Source organism: Lissotriton helveticus, chromosome 5_1, assembly GCF_964261635.1.
Source record: "Lissotriton helveticus chromosome 5_1, aLisHel1.1, whole genome shotgun sequence".
Classification (NCBI taxonomy): Eukaryota; Metazoa; Chordata; class Amphibia; order Caudata; family Salamandridae; genus Lissotriton; species Lissotriton helveticus.
In genome coordinates this window covers 1,950,743,104-1,950,759,310 of record NC_136065.1, presented here as the reverse complement: position 1 = coordinate 1,950,759,310, position 16,207 = coordinate 1,950,743,104, and the positions used below count along the sequence as shown (strand labels likewise).

General features: G+C 47.7%; 1 protein-coding gene across 2 annotated transcripts in view; it reads left to right on the top strand.

The window, feature by feature from the left end:
- The first annotated feature begins 243 nt into the window (after window positions 1-243).
- SRCIN1 (SRC kinase signaling inhibitor 1) overlaps window positions 244-16,207 on the top strand; it is an 808,310-nt gene continuing 792,346 nt past the window's right edge. For both annotated transcript variants that reach the window (XM_078645611.1, XM_078645612.1), the window contains exon 1: window positions 244-322. The gene's annotated coding sequence lies outside the window, so the exon portion shown is untranslated. The remainder of the gene's footprint in view (window positions 323-16,207) is intronic.

Genomic DNA, 16,207 nt, shown 5'->3' with positions numbered 1-16,207 from the left:
AGTGTTCGCAAAATCGTGAGCATATTCCTTATGATCCCTACCTCTCAGGTCATGTGTGTAAACTCTTCCTTGACAGCTCGTCCACTTTCTATGTCCATGCCGCTGCTGCCGCCGCCGCCGGTGTCGCGCGTTGGACGCAGGTGGAGTTAGGTCTCCTTGACAACGGCTGCTGAGCCTGTGCGCGTTCCCGTTCACGCGCAGGGTCGCCGTCGTGCGCGCGCGCGCGGCTCTGAGGGCTCGGGACGCTGCGGCTGCGGGAGACGCGGGGGATGGAGGAACCGGCGAGCCGGGAGGGCGAGCGGGGGTCCCGTGGGGAGGGCAGGTAAGGGCAACTCTTGCGGTCGTAGACATGCGGGGCGGTGGGCAGGGGTTTATCGTAGACAGATAATAGGGAGCAGGTATTTGGTGAATAAGATGACAGGTGAGTGTGTGTTTGGGGGGGGGCGGGGGGGGGGTAGACCAGCCATGGGATGTGGGCAGGTTTGGGCCGCGGGGGCAGGTACGTGGGTGCTGGTACAGACCTTGGTGCGCTCTGGCCTGGGGGCAGGTAAACGGACGGGGGTAGGGTAAAAAGACCCGGCGACGGTAATGGAGCAGGTAACGGGGACGTTCTGGTCTTGCAGGGGTTACCGACGATACTGGCTGTGGAGGAGTCAGAGTCCACGAGCTTGTGGGAAGAGAACAGGAATATGTACCTTGAGGTATGCAGGGGAAGCCGAAGGATGGGAGGGTATATGGAGCAACGGCAGAGTCATGCCATGCAAAGGAATGCACGATCTGCTGGGTAGTGAGGATTTAAGTGGGCTGGGACATGGTAAATCCGAGTGTGCAAAAGGGGTGTTGAGGCTGCTTCCGGAGGAGGAGGGCTGCTGGAGAGCGACAATAGATGCTGCTTCCATGGAGGTCGGGGAATGGACGAGGTTAGAGAAGGGCACTCACTTCCTGTTGTAGTAATAAAGGATGCGTCCTATGATGCTGCTAATTATTACGACTTCCTGTAAGATTGTAGCAAGTGTTTCTTGGATGTGAGTGTAAGAAAGCCCGATTTCTCTTCAGGTAATAATGCTCCCCGTGGGAAGATGATATAAAATCTGAGTTAATGCGGGAGTATTAAATACAGATTGCTATGATGATATGTGAAGGCTGCTTCTTTTTGTAAATACATGCTAACTCCTGTGGGGGCAAGAATTACTTCTTCCTGTTATTGGGGTAATGCAATTTCATACAGGCTGGTGTAAGACAGTCTCTGGGTTACGGGTAGTGTAATAAAGACGAATTTCTGAAGAGGTGTAATGCAGGCTGCTTCCTCTGGCACATTCCTACCTGGGCAATAGAGCTTGATTTGTTGCAGCTGTAATGAAATCTGTTTTCTCTTGGGTGTGGGATACCTGCTGCTTTCCATGGGATCCATTCTGCTTCCTGGTGTGGTTGTGGTAATTGCCATTTCTTGTTGGGGTAACCAAGGGTTTCTTTGGGGATTGTAAACTGTACCTAATGTCGGATGCCCGTTTGCTGCTGTCGAGGTCGACAAGAAAGAATACTGCTGGTTATTATAGCGGCAGTTGTGCATTGAGGAGGCGTTTAAGCATATTTCCTAGGTGTACCAGTACTCTCTTTTTTCGGGGTAGCAAACTGTAGTCAAGAAGGGTGCCAGTGCTTCCTGTCGGTGTGAGACGGTAGGGTGCGAGTGGACGTGTAAAGCTACATTCCAGGGGAAATTGAGGTTGCACACAACCGACTCTTTCTTCCTTCTTAGCTGGTGGCCAGGTTTTCCTGTAGTCCAGCCGATCTCTGACCCCAGCTGTTCATGGTGTCTTCACACCTTGGATGCTCTCAGAATGACGCAAAGGCAGTTCTCCCAGCAGATTTGCCCCCGGGAGCAGTGAAGCATGATGCAATGACAACGCGTGTGGGATGTGGCTGAGCCGATTGGACGGAGCATTACAACCTGTACATGCTAAAGCGGTTTGCAACGGATTGTGTTTAGGAACCATTTACGTCCATCATGAATTTGAAATGCATATTAGTCAAACATCAACTTGAATGCCGCTCCAATGAAAGGATTTTAATATAACGCTGTGTGCGCTTTTTCCCTCTCCGATTCTTCACTGCACGACGCTCTAGTAGTCGGCATTAGACGGCTGTGTCTGTAGTGGAGTGGCACTTAGGTGTTTCACTGGCAGCATCATTCCGCGCCCGGCAGTATATGCATGTTAAACAACGCAGGCTAGCATGACCTTGTGTCGTGGAACCTGCCAAAAGGTACTTGCTTTGAGGCGTGAAATCAATTCTTAGCAGTTGTTGTTATCACCAGGTCGGTGTGGGGCGCCGAGAATAAAAGGGACTATATTTCAGCTTGATCCTTTGCTTTAATTAATCATTGAGACAGCAGAGAAAAGCAAAGAGCACGCTTTGTAGGGTGTATTATTGGTTATGAGGTTGTTTTTTTTAACAAAGAAAGGGATGGTGCAGAAGAAATGGGCATTAGAGATTTTCGCATGTGTCTGCTTATTATATGCTGTAAAGGGACTCGGAGTCAGAGCTGGGCTCTGCCTTGAAGCTCAGCCCAGTGTCCACAATAAACAAGAGATTAAATGACCGCACACTGTTGTCCTTAGGGCAGTGAGGAGCGGAGTAGACTTTTGGACCCAGGGCTAAATGTGTTCTACCTAGGAATAAAAAAGAATTCCATATTCATGTTAAAATGATAGCCACACCTATACTAGTTGTCTAGATTAACATGAGCGGTAGTGCCTGAAGGCTAACCCTATGGTGCTAGAGGTGTCCACTTGATCTATTGAAGAGAGCGCTGGTATTTTAGATTCATGTTTAGGGAAGGCCCCACCTCAGATGTCTTTTCAGATTCAGCGTTGTGAGGCAGAACTGCTTGAGCTATTTGGGGCCCTGTGATCCATGGCTATGACTGACCCTCTGATATGGGAGGTAATCCAGGGAACCACTTGGATTCTTAGATTTAGGACTAGAGCTGTAGTCTACAGCTACACCTTTCAGATCCGAGTTTAGGTCTATTTTTCCTAAACTGGGTATCAGCTGGTCTTCCGAATCCAAAGACAATGTTATCTTTTCAAACCTAGAACCCAGAGCCACCCTTTGGATTTACTGCTATATCTGTCTTGTCTGTTCTGAGATACAGGACTGACTCTTGAGTAATGGAATATATATGGCCTCTTTAAGCTAGACCCGACTCTTGAGTTGGGAGATAAACTGGCCTTCTCAAGCTGTACAGTATATCTACCCTCTTAATGTATGACTCTAATTCTGGTTCTGGGTCGCAGAGCTGACCCTGTCAAGCTGTGGAACATATAGTGGCTGTCTTATGCTATGGCTTGCACTCTGAAACTGGGAGACTGAATTGGTTCTCTGAAGCTGTGGGTAATAGCTGCCTCCATTAAGCTAGGGATCACTCTCGAGCTGAGAGACAGAGCTGGTACTCTTAAGCTGTGGAGAGCAGCTGCATTCTTAAGCATGAGCATGATCTGCAGCAAGGACCCTTACACTAAGGAGGTTTTCTCATGTTTGATGTGTTAACAGAAATACATATCCAACTCCAGAACAAATCAATTTTTCTTTTCTCCATGGTAGTAAAAATCTGTGAAGCAGGGCCTATTTGAAGATCCAAGCTTCTTCTTACATGAAACAAGCTGGGATAAGAGGCTCCCACATCATGGATGCAGCCCTGAAACACCTGTCCACTCTTCCACAGAGACTGTTAAAGCTATCATGGATTAGGAGGAACAAGTGAAAAAGGGAACAATTTGTTATCAAGAATGACTTACAAAGTACCAGAGAATTGTGGCTAGCTCAGTCCACTCCACCAGCAAGATGCATTTAACCAACGAGGAAGTGCAATCCAGCAGCAAAGCCCCCTCCTGCGTCTGCTAGTCTGGATGTTCAGCTTGACTCTGAGGATTCCTAGTGGTTTTTGAGGGTGACTTGACATACCTAGCAATCTGAAGTGATTTATGTTTGGCAGGCCAGAAATGTACACGGTGTCTGCCATCCCCATAGTCATCTAGGAATCTATCTGGTTACTAAGATGTTTCCAATAACCTTTACATTGTGAGACCAAAACCATCTCCAAAGGTTTCCCAGGCAGGTTGGGTCCCGCACGTGATAATCCTTTTGGTTATGGCCAATGGTTTTCAGTTTGTTTTTCCCATTAGCCCTAACCCTATTAGCTTCTCAGCCTCAATACTCGCAAGGCCAGTGGAAAACATTTGTGGTAAGCATCCAGTACCGCAATGCAAGCACCTTAAAGTGACTCTACTACAAAAATCAATGGTTAAGTCCCTTTTTCTCCAACCCTACCCCACCATCACACAAAAGGTAAACAGCAAAATGTCAGTTTTGAGTTACTGTATCCCAATGTCTACTTGAACATTCAACTGAGAGCAAAGGAAGGCTAAGTGGCACTAGAAAAGTTTGCAGATCATTGATTGGATCAGCCGTAGAAGCTCAATGCCACTCAAACTTTACCTGGCCCACTTTTACTGTATTTTAGCTGGGTATTTGACTTCTCCACAATAGCTGTACCTGAGGAGCTGCTTCGTAGATCTCACAAACTATTGTGCCATTTGAGTTTTATAAGTACCAACCTGGTTACAAAGCAACAGTACACTGTACAGGAAAGGCACATTTAGTGTGGTTTGTGCAGAAACGTGGGAATGGGAAAGAAGTGGATATAGTAGAAATTATAGGGATTTATGGTGGAGATAGAAAGGGTTCTGAGGTGAGACCAGGTTGGTTTGGGTTACTGAGGGGAGTGAAAAATATAGGCAGGTGAAGCTTGGACGAAATCTTAAAGCGGTGTCGCAACCTAATGGTTACACTAACAATATGTTGATTGATTGAAGGGACTAGTTTTGAGCTCTCCTGTGGAAGTGGAAAAGGGGTGGATCCCAGTGGATTGGCATTGGAACGGCAACTGCCAGTTTTCCTTCCTTTATTTCCAGACCGGTGATGCTGCTTTATGTCTTGCATACTCAGTCGGGGATGTCCATTCTTGGAGCCAAATATGGTGGGGTGCTATATATGAGTCTTTTGTGGGTGATATAGTAGGACTTGGTGCAGATGGTCAGTGAGAGCCTTTGGAGGTCTCTGAGGACTGGTGTGATTTTCTCATAGCTACATCGACTAAATGTTAAGGTTTGCTGCTGCATAAAGAACAGTCCTCAATTAATTGGGTGGACAGTAGTGGCAGCAGTCAGAAGAGCATTCAGGATGGGAAAGGTGTAGAGTCTAGACTGCAGGTTTGAAGTGGGCTTCCGGTAGGAACGGCTTAACTTTGAGGTTGAAGGCTACTTGATGCATGACAGTCATTGTCTTGCATGCACTGTCAGCCTTGAGGCTCAGGGTGGTGCCTGTGTAGAAGCCTACAGATTTGGTGTTGTCGAGGAGTGAAACCATCAAGGTTCACCTTGAAGAGCAAGCTTTGAACCAGTTGTTTGCAATAAAGGAGGATGGGCACACGTTCTGTCATGGTTGGGTTTATACATCAGTTAAAAAATGTTGGTAAGAAGATAGAGATTTATGGTGATCCACAAGATGTAAAAATGACCTCATCTAGAGGAGCTCATGTGGGCCATTGGGCTGAATCATATCATTCATTGCCAGATTATGATGCCAAAGTTAATTCAGCAAGTGAGGGTTTTGAATATGGTTCAATGAGCAGTAGTGTTGAATGCTGCAAAGAGGTCATATGGGACATTGAAGCCACTTGTCACTGTTACATTAGATTTTTAGGGAGTCATCCACTACTTCAGTAGTTGCTGTGTCTGTACTGCACCGCACAGGTAGTTTAGCTTTTCAACTTGTCTTGAGGTTGGGTGGTAATGCCCTTCTCAAAAATCTTACGGAGGAATAGAAAATGGGTGATTGGATTGTAACTTGTAAGTCCATTGAATTCCCAGTTGGGCCTTTTCAGACGGAGAATGCCTTACCTGGCTTGAAGCACCCGGGGAAGAATGTAGGGTGAGGTATGTGTTTCTTATGTTCATTAGAATGGCTAGGGCTTAATTGGAATATTTCTTCATTTTAAATGAAGGGGTGGCCTCATCGTTGAATGAAATTATCTTCAGAGGTTGACCAGATTGTGAGCAGCTTTATTGTCAATATGCTGTTTTATCTTCTCACTTTTATCTTTGAAGAAGTTGTTTATTGTGTGTTTTTATTAGGAGGGTTTGAGTAGGTAATCTGGTTTGGGATTAAACAGTGTTTGACCACATTAGAATGTCAAGCCTTAAATGGTGGTCTTTTATTAGGACGGTTTGGCCTCAGCTGGTGGCACGCCTGGTCTTTAGAGACCCCAGTTCTTCTTTCATTTGTACTAGTTTGCAGACTTATTTTTTGTATCTGAAACCCACTGCCGTATGCCTTGGAGTAAACTACATATACAACTGGAGATTTGGGTAACCTAAGAGAGTCTTGGTTAAATTTTGCAGGCTGCAGTATTTATGGCCATAGATAATTTAAAAAGTGTGCTAGTGCTGTAAAGGCCGTTAGGCACGTGCTGTGTTTAAAGGCTCAGAAGTGAAGGAAGTTAGACATGTGCTGTGGTTCTGTATCGGCTATGAGGACAGTTGAGCAAATGCTGTGGTTTTGGTTAAGTAGTGAAGGAAATACGCTGCCTTTCAGTGAACGCAGTTAGACACATGCCAGTGCTAGAAAGTAGGGAGATTGACTTGGATACCAGTTACAGCAGCTTTATCTGGCCGGATCTGGCAGACTGAGGGATAAATGCTAAATTTGTCCTAGTGTCATTTTCTGACACCAGGACACATTTCAACATTCCATTTGGAGCAGCAACGTGCAGGGAATGACAGGCTTTCTTATTTAGTAGAATGGTGGTACATGCACTACTATAATGTTGAACACGGAGAGTTCAAAATGGTAAGGTTGATTTTCTGCGTGCGACTAGGGTATCGCTGACTGATCCACCAGCGTAAAGGGAAAATTGAAAAGAGCGTCACCCCAGGGGAAATGTCCCCTGATTGCACAGCCGAAAATTCCCAGAGGGGAAGTTCATCCAATGTTTATCAGCAAAACAGCAAATGCTTGTGCTGAATCATATGTAGATTTTATTAATAATGGCGGCAAAACTTTCAAATTTCTTAAAACGTAGCACAGTCACAGAAATGAATGAGTCGTATTAATCCAACAACGTTCTTTTCAATTCAGGCTTTCTTATTTACACTTCTAGCTGGGCTCAAAACAAAGGCTTGATTTGAAGGCTTTCAGCCCATCTGTTTGAGTATAATACTGGTTTGAGCTATCTGGCATCTAACACCTAGATGCCGAAGAAAACAAAGGTGCATAGCTTCGTATCACTTCACAAGTACTTAAGAGAAACTATAATTTGGAGGCAGGTTTTTAACTTTGTTCATGTCCCTATGTAAGATGTGTGCTTGCACTGTAACAATGCAAGATTTATCTGTCTGTATAATTAATTACACAATTATTGATTAAAATGGCCCCTACTATTTTTGTACTTAATTCTTTTATATCACTAATCATCCCAGTGTAGGGTGTTAGAGTGCTTTACATCACACAGAGGCACTATACATCATACTTATGTGTAAATCGACATACAGGACATGTTACACTAGGCAATGAGGGTTATAACTTAAAAGGTTCACATGTCATCCATGTGTGTAGACTTTATATATCAAGAGTGGATGGCAGTGAGTAGCACAAAGTCAGGATATGAAATCTAACGCAGTGTATGTGATTGTCTGTACTAATGAGACTTTATCACTCCCCAAAGGAACATTTCTTTGTAATCTAACAATGAGAACAGACCGAGAAAAAAACCCCCAATAAGAATCCAAACCTGACTTAAATTTTGCATGCAGCTTCCTGATGCCAGTAAATAGATCACTGTGCTTTCACTTTATGAACTGGAAGTAACAAAAAGATCATAGTGTCAAAAGCAGTAGCCCACTTACCTATCTGCATAAAAACAAATCTGTTATCTCCGTGTTACACAGTGCGCTTTGCAGCTGGTACATTAACCTTCTGTGCTACTTTGAGACAAATTGCGACTGGACAAAATACAGAACTTTCCCAGGTTTGTGTTAGCCACTAGAGTTATCTTACTGCTATCATAATCTCCTCAAAATTGTTGTGCACACAAAGATCTCTGCAGCAGTTGTCTTCTGCAGGATAGCTGTAAGATACTTTAAAAAGCATCCTATTTGTGATCAATTAAGGAATCTAGAACAGATTTACTCTTACATATGTCCGTGTTGCCAATTTCTTTGCAGCAGATTTTTTAATTCTCAACTTTAAGTTGACTGTCACACTCTGCTTCTGAAGCTCCGCCCCTCACGAGTCCACCCCTTTCCTCTGCCACTTTGCCCATAATTGGTTCCAGAGGAAAATGATTTCCAATTCAAACACTGCGCATGCTGTGGTTCTATCTTAGTATTGAAGGCAGTTATCTATGCACTGTTGTGCAGTGTCAGCTATGAAGGATGTTAGGCACATGCTGTAGTATTATGTGCAATAACCAGGCGCCACCGGTTCAGGTAAGAGGGATGGGGCGAAGTGGAAGGGGTGGGAAGTCGACAGTTGACTAAATAGGTTATCAAATACATTAAAAAAAACACTTACCTTGTGCTTGCCGTAGCGCTGAGGGGGCGAGCGCAAGGTAACTGGCTTCATTTATTTATTTTATTTAATATTTCCTATTCCATCGTCTGTCGACTTCCCCTCCCCACCTCACCGGTCTTACCTAAACCGGACGCCCCTGGCAATGAATGTAGTTATGCACATGCAAGGGACTCTTTCAGTGCCCCTACCCACCGCTTCCCCCCCCCTCAACCCTTCAGAGGGCCAACATTCAGCTCAACGCCTATGACTATCTGTGAGATATGGGAGACTTAGGGGCCCCTTCACATTCTGCTGAGGGGGGCCCCCATCATTTTGCGTTAGTCTGCTATCATGCCGTGGTGCAATCTCAGCAGTAAAGATAGGCACATGCTGTGGTTGAGTATCAGCAGTAAAAGGTTAGGAGCTGAAATCAGTTATATATATCTATCCGGTCGCAGGTATTGATCTAAAGGGCGTGATGGGAGTCGACCGACATTCCCATGTCTGCCCGAGACAGATGTGACTGTTGGAAACCGCTGTACGAATTTGTTCAGGGGCTGGCCGCGAGCCTGTGACCAATCCTTTGGGTCATTCTGGTGTACACACTAAGCAGATCACATTGCTTGCAGACATCTTCCGCTGCTTTGCTGACTTCAGTGTGATGAGAGATTCTAGCTTCCAGACAGGGGGTATATGTTTCTTGGTGCACTTAAGGACTCTGGTTTCTGCTGCTATCATATTCGTTACAGAACAGGTTGTGTGGAGATAGAAATTCGCCTTAATGCAATCACGAGTCTGGTCTCTCGTTTTGCTGGGGGCAGTGTAGCCATGTGTGCTTTCACTTTTCGACAGTTCTTTATCACACAAGTGCATGTGCACATTTATCCTGTCTTAGCAGAGCTTTCCTTGTACCATAGCAGGGGCATTCTGCCGAAGGCTAATGTACATCTGAGATATGGGGACCGAGATGCCCCTCATCACATTCTGTGTGTGCATTACGTCACGGCGCCTTTGCCGGATGCTGGTCGTGGTCCCCATCAGCATGCATGTAAGAATGCAGGTTGGTTGCCTGAATCCTTTTGTTCTATAATTGCATGCTGCCAGAGCAGATCCTCGCTGCAGGAATTAAGCACACAGTTCTCCTCGCTGCAACAATGTGCGTGGTGATGATGGACAGCTGGCAATAATAGAAAGAGAGTGTTCGTTCCGCGCGACAAAGATGCAGCCTGTGCAGGAGTGCCTACATTTGAACACAGCGCTTTTGACATGTTATGGAGACTTGGGTTCGAATAAGATTGAGCACATTTTAACACAGCATGTGTGACAACATTTCATGGAGGCCTGGTATCTAACAGCTTATACTTATCCATCTGCCTGCCCGTTCTTTAAAATAAAAGCTTCAGTTTTTTTGTTTTTTTCTTGGAACAGAAATCCTACTAAGCGGTTGATCGAGGTTATAGGTGGTAGTAGAACCCTACAGCCCTTTCCCCCAAAAGTTGAAGGGCCAGTAAGTCAGTAAAAAACCTTATTCGTTACTCTTCAGTAACATAAAAGTACTTCAATCCATTACATTTTTTTTCTTTAGGTGAATGTTAATTTTTCCCACTCTTGGCTCACTCACTCAACTTGTTTGTATTTTTGATTTAGTAAGCTTTCTCCCTTGTGAGACTCGGCGATAGTGATATTTAGAAATGCTTTTCTGGCATAATAGGTGCAGCACCCAGACATCCAAAGAGCTAAATCTGCTTCTAATAGTGTAAATAGGCGGGCTCTGGTCTGTGCCTTTCAACCTCTGGCTTTCTGGGACCAGCCTCTTTCAACCATTGGTTTGAGACTGTCAGCCCCTCTTGGCTCAGCCCAGTGGAGTATTCATCTCTCATGTAATTCTACTGGCTGTTTTAGTGCACCTCTATGCCTCCACTCGAGTGCTTGCATGTAAATGCACGATGGGCTACTTTACAGCAATAGTCCAGTCTGTGCTCTCCTGCTGGCTTCCTCAAGTTTGTCTTTCTTACTGTTACGTGCCAAAGCTGCATACATTAGCATATTGAACTGAGACCTATTGGCTGTGACAATGCGTTTTGTATTTTGTATTTTGTATTTTTTTTTTGAAAAACTTTATTGAGCCACAAAAATATATGTACAAACACGTGCCCACAACCACATGGGCCGGCCGCTAACAGCAAGGCATGGTGCAATACAAGAAAATCAGCGGTCAAAACCCCAGCGGTCAAGCGAGAACAGGATACAAAGTGCCGCACAGAGTGTAGAGCAGGATAAAAGACTTTTCTTATTTTAAATAAAAACTTAAAGAAAACAAACACAAAAACAAAGGCGAATAGCGTAATGAACAGAGTCAGCCCTAAAGGGGGGGGAAGCTCACGAACAGGAGATACAAATTGCAAGCAATAGAATGAGTCAGGGTGGGGGGACAGAGGGGAGGTCAAGCAAACCATATGATTAATGAACGAACTGACGGGAATGCCAAGTCAGGGGGACAAGGGGACATCAGGGGTCTCTACCAGGGGAGGAGTACAGATGTTCCCACGATAGGCATTCCACTGACTCCAGATCTTCGTCCAGGCCCCTGGTCTGCCCCTAGCCGTGTACACCGTCTTTTCCCGGAACATAGACCAGTCCATATTTTCTACCCACACAGACACTTTAGGGGGCCTTTGCGAGCCCCAAAGCTGCGCTATATCTCGCTTTGCAACCATGTACCCCAGGGTCGCCCATCTCGTCTGGGCCACAGTGTAATCATTGGGTTCCCACACGTTCAGCAAACACCTCCGGGCCTCAGGCAACAGGGCAATCCCAGTAACATCAGCCATCACCGCAAGCACCTTAGTCCAATAATCAGCCACCTCCGAACACTCCCAAAGGATATGGAGAAACGTAGCACTCATCCCGCACCCACGTTTGCACAAACCATCCAGGGAGAAACCCATTGCAACCAAACGAGGACCTGTAACGTACACACGGTGTAATATCTTAAGCTGGACAAGACGGAGCCGGGCGGGAATGGCGACCTCTTTCGGGGAAGACAGAGCCGATTGCCAGTCTTCGTCGTCCAAGTCCAGCCCGTCTCCAGTCCATACTTCTCGAAGCCGGCCGAGTAAATCCGCTCGATTGTTGATCAACTTCTTATAGATCAAAGAGATAGTGCTATCAGGGAGATGACCGTCAAGTATACGATCTTCAAGGGGGGAGGATTCAGGGATGGCGGCACCGGAGACCAGAACCGAAGTCAGAGCATGACGGACCTGCAAATACCTAAAAAACTCTCTGTCACTCAGTTCATATTCATTCCGAAGGGCTTCGAAAGACTTCACTGCTCCGTTCACCCAAAGGTCACAAACTCTACAGATACCAATCATGTCCCAGCGGTCAAACCCCTTCGTAGTCCAGAGACTACCCAAACGTTCAGACGCATAAAGTGGAGTCGCCAGCGTGACTCGATCAACCCAGCCCATGCTCACATTCGCAGCCCGCCACACACCGACAGCAATCCTGGTCGGACCCGTAAGGCAGAGCCCAGCCGCCCTGGAATAAAGCACTCTATTGAAGTCTCCACCCGGCAATTGGAATTTGTCCATTTCAAAAGCCGGATTCGGGCCGGGGGAGTACATCGAATGGTTGATGGCGGACAACTGGGAGGCCCAGTAATATCTTCTGATATCAGGAAGCGCCACACCCCCGTCATACCAAGGGATGGTGAGCTTCGCAAGGGCAATGCGCGGACGCCCGTCCCAAATCAGCTGTCTCTGTAAACCCTCTACCTCCCGGAAATAACTAGGAGAGATAACATCAAAAGAATTCTGGAGTGCATAAAGAAAGCGCGGTAGGGACATCATCTTGAAGAGGGCGGCCCTGCCCAGCGGCGACAAAGGTAACTTACGCCACCGGGCCACGTCCAGCCTCAATCTACGAAGTGGGGGAAGGAGATTGCGTTCGAAGCGGAGCGACGAGTCCAGTGTAATAAATATACCCAAATATGTAAAGCCTGTTTGAGCAACCTGAATGGGAAATCTACGTGGTAGCGGAGGCAAACCGCCAGAAATAACATACAACAGGATTTAGCCCAGTTTATAATCAAGCCAGAGTTCTTGCCGAACGAAGTAAGGACGTCAAAAAGGACATTCAGAGATTTACGTGGGGAGGTAAGATAAAGAAGAATGTCATCGGCGTAAAGCGAAACACGATCCTCAAAGTCGGGGGACCACCGTATACCTTTAATAGACGGCTCCCATCGGAGCCACGCAGCGAGCGGCTCCAATGCGAGAGCAAAAAGCAGCGGAGACAAGGGACATCCCTGCCTGGTCCCCCTACCAAGGGAAAAGGGTACCGACACTCGACCGTTAACAACGACCTGCGCCAAGGGGTTGGTATACAACAGTTTCACCCATCCGATAAACTCCGGGCCGAAACCAAACTTCACGAGGGCAGCCCAAAGGTAGGGCCACTCTATCGTGTCGAAGGCCATCGAGGCGTCCAATGAAGCCAAAATGGCCGGTTCCGTCAGAGACCCCGCCCTCGCAAGGACACCATGAAGGCGTCGCAGGTTAAGGGGCGTGTTCCGGTGTGGGATGAACCCGGATTGGTCCGGATGAATCAAGTCACCGATGACCACCAGCAGACGAGTGGCAAGAACCTTGGCTAGAACCTTAGGCTCAGCGTTTAACAGGGAGATAGGCCTATATGACGCACAAAGGTCTCGGGGTTTACCTTCTTTAGGAATAACCACTATCGTGGCCAGACGCTGGTCATAGGGGAGTGTGCCTAGATCACGGGATTCCCGAAACATCGCTCGAAGATAGGGCGCAATCTTATCAGGCCGCAGCTTGTATAGCTCAATCGGCAGGCCGTTCGGGCCCATGGCCTTGCCCGAACGGAGAGATCGAATTGCCGCCGCTATTTCGTCCGTGGAGAACGGGGCCTCCATAGATACCCGCTCCACTTCCGAAAGGCAGGGCAGATCTATATCACGCAACAAGAAGTGGGAGTCATCTTCGTCCCTAGCCGACACCGGGGAGTAAACCGTACGGAAATAATCCGCAAAACATTCCACTATCTCACCCGGGTCAGTCACTCTCACACCATCCAAAGTCTGAATCACAGGCACAACACGATTCGCTCTTTCCTTCTTGTCCAACCAGGCAAGCAATTTACCCGCCTTATCCCCAACATCGTAAAGTCGGCCCCGTTGTTCACTATACATCGTCTTGGCGGCATCCGTGACCAGGGACTTGTATTCAAATTGCTTCAGACTAAGGGCATGGAGTTTGTCACACGTAACACCCGACTCCAGGTCAGCCTCCAACCCAAGTATTTCCGTTTCCAGAACCACCACCTCCCGATTCCTGGCCTTCTTAGTTTCAGCGATAAGAGATAGGGCCTGCCCACGAATCACCGTCTTAAAGGCCTCCCATAGGGACACCGCAGAGGAGACGGACCCTTCGTTGTCCAGAAAGTAGTGGTCTAAGGACTCGAGCAGTTGATCACGTGTCCCAGGAGAGCTCAAGTACCAAGGATTGATAGGTGCCACCCGCCCCACTGCTTCAATACCCATTCCAAAACAGAGCCATAGCGGGGAGTGGTCAGAGATGCCCCGGGCCAGGTGTCTAATCTCCCGGATCGAGGAAGCCTGTGCCGCTGGCATGAGGAAATAATCAAGGCGGGACAAACTCCCATGAGCCCCGGAGTGGAAAGTATATTGGAGCTGGGTGGGATGTAGAAGTCTCCAGCAGTCCACCAAACCAAAGGTATCCAGGAAACCACCCAGCCAAGCTTGGGCCGAAGGGGTATCCCTGGGGGGGTGACGATCAACCAAACCCGAGAGAACAGAATTGAAATCACCAGCCAGGAAAAGAGCACCATCAGGAAGTCCCAACAGCACTCGGCCAACATCAGAAAAGGTGGAGGTCTGCAGGCCAGGGGGCACATAAACGGTAAATAGGGAAAGGGTCTTGCCCTCATATCGTCCCACGAGGGCGGCATAGCGCCCTCTATCATCCAGGAGTAACTCGTCTATCTCAAGGGGAAGGGAAGACCGGACAAGGATGCCTACCCCTCTGGAGCCCGTAGTAAACCCCGAGTGTGCAACAAGACGATAGCCCCACCTATTCATCGCATGACAAGTATTACCCACTAGGTGTGTCTCCTGCAAAAATACAATATCAGGAGACAGTCGTCGCAAATATCGCAACACCACCCCCCGTTTTATACGATCCCCCAAACCATTGACATTCCACGAAACAAACCTCAACCCATCAACCCCCATCCCAACATGTGACGCAGGAGCCACCCCACAAAGAGCAAGACACTGAAAATAAAGTTGCAAACATTACATCGCCTTGAAAAAAACAAAACACAACCACAAACACCCCACCAACCCACCCCCCAACACCCAATGCAACACCCCCCACCCTGCACCCCTGCAATAGACTGAAAAGCCACCCCAACATGCAGTGTGCCTGTCGCCCAAACAACCCCATTCTACAGAAAGACCCCGGAGGAGGAAAGGGCCCATGTCCCACCCGCCACCCCGAGAGAGGAAAAAGATGGGGAGACACAGAAAACAAAAACCACACAACTACGGAACCCCAGCTGAAATTGTCTTGTTACGGGGGCAGAGATATTGCTGTCAGCTCTCCACGCCACCCTCGGCCCCATCCGGGAGCTCGGCGGGATCAGTCAGGTTAGTTCGATCCGGCAAGGAATCCAGCCAATCACTGACGGTCTCAGGTCGATCAAAGAAAAATGTCCGCTCATTGTACTCAACTTGCAGCCTGGTGGGAAAAAGCATGGCATATTTCAGTCCCAAGTCTCGGAGACGCTTCTTGACTCCACGGAAGCCCATTCGCTGTCTCTGGACCAGTTGAGAAAAGTCCGGATAGAAATTCACAGTAGCATTCTCAAAAGCCACCGGGCCCTTCACTCTCGAGGCCTGCAGGATAGCGTCTCGGTCCCTGTAGTGAAAAAGCTTGGCAACGATGGGCCTCGGCGGCGCGCCTGGCTTGCCCTTTCCACCCGGAACACGATGGGCACGTTCCACCGGAAAGAATTTGCTTAACCCAGACGGTGCAAGGTAGTTCTGAACCAGGTCCTCAACAAGGAGATCAACGGAGTGAGCCTCAGGATTTTCCGGAACGCCAATTACACGCACGTTACAGCATCGTGCCCTGTTCTCAAAATCCTCCAATCGATGGGACATGAAATCGTTCGCCGTTCTAAGATTGCCAATCTCCGTCTGAAGCTCCGAGACGTCGGTCGTGAGACTTGTCGTCTTGAGGTCCAATGACGTCACCTTCTCATTGGTCTTGGACAGATCAGCCCGAATCAAGTTCACATCAATGGCCACAGTGTCGATTTTGTGAGCCAAGGCTTCGTACTGTTGGCCGATAGTCTCCTTCATGTTAGAGATGGCACCCTTGACGTCCTGTAGGGATAGCTCTGCCATCGGGTCCCCCATTGCACTCGGGGTAGATATGACGGCACCCGGGGACACTTTAGACTGGGTATACCGGTCCATGATGTTAGACTGGACCGGGCCCCCACGAAGGGGAGTCTTGGTCTTCCGTCTCTCTTGGTCCCCTCT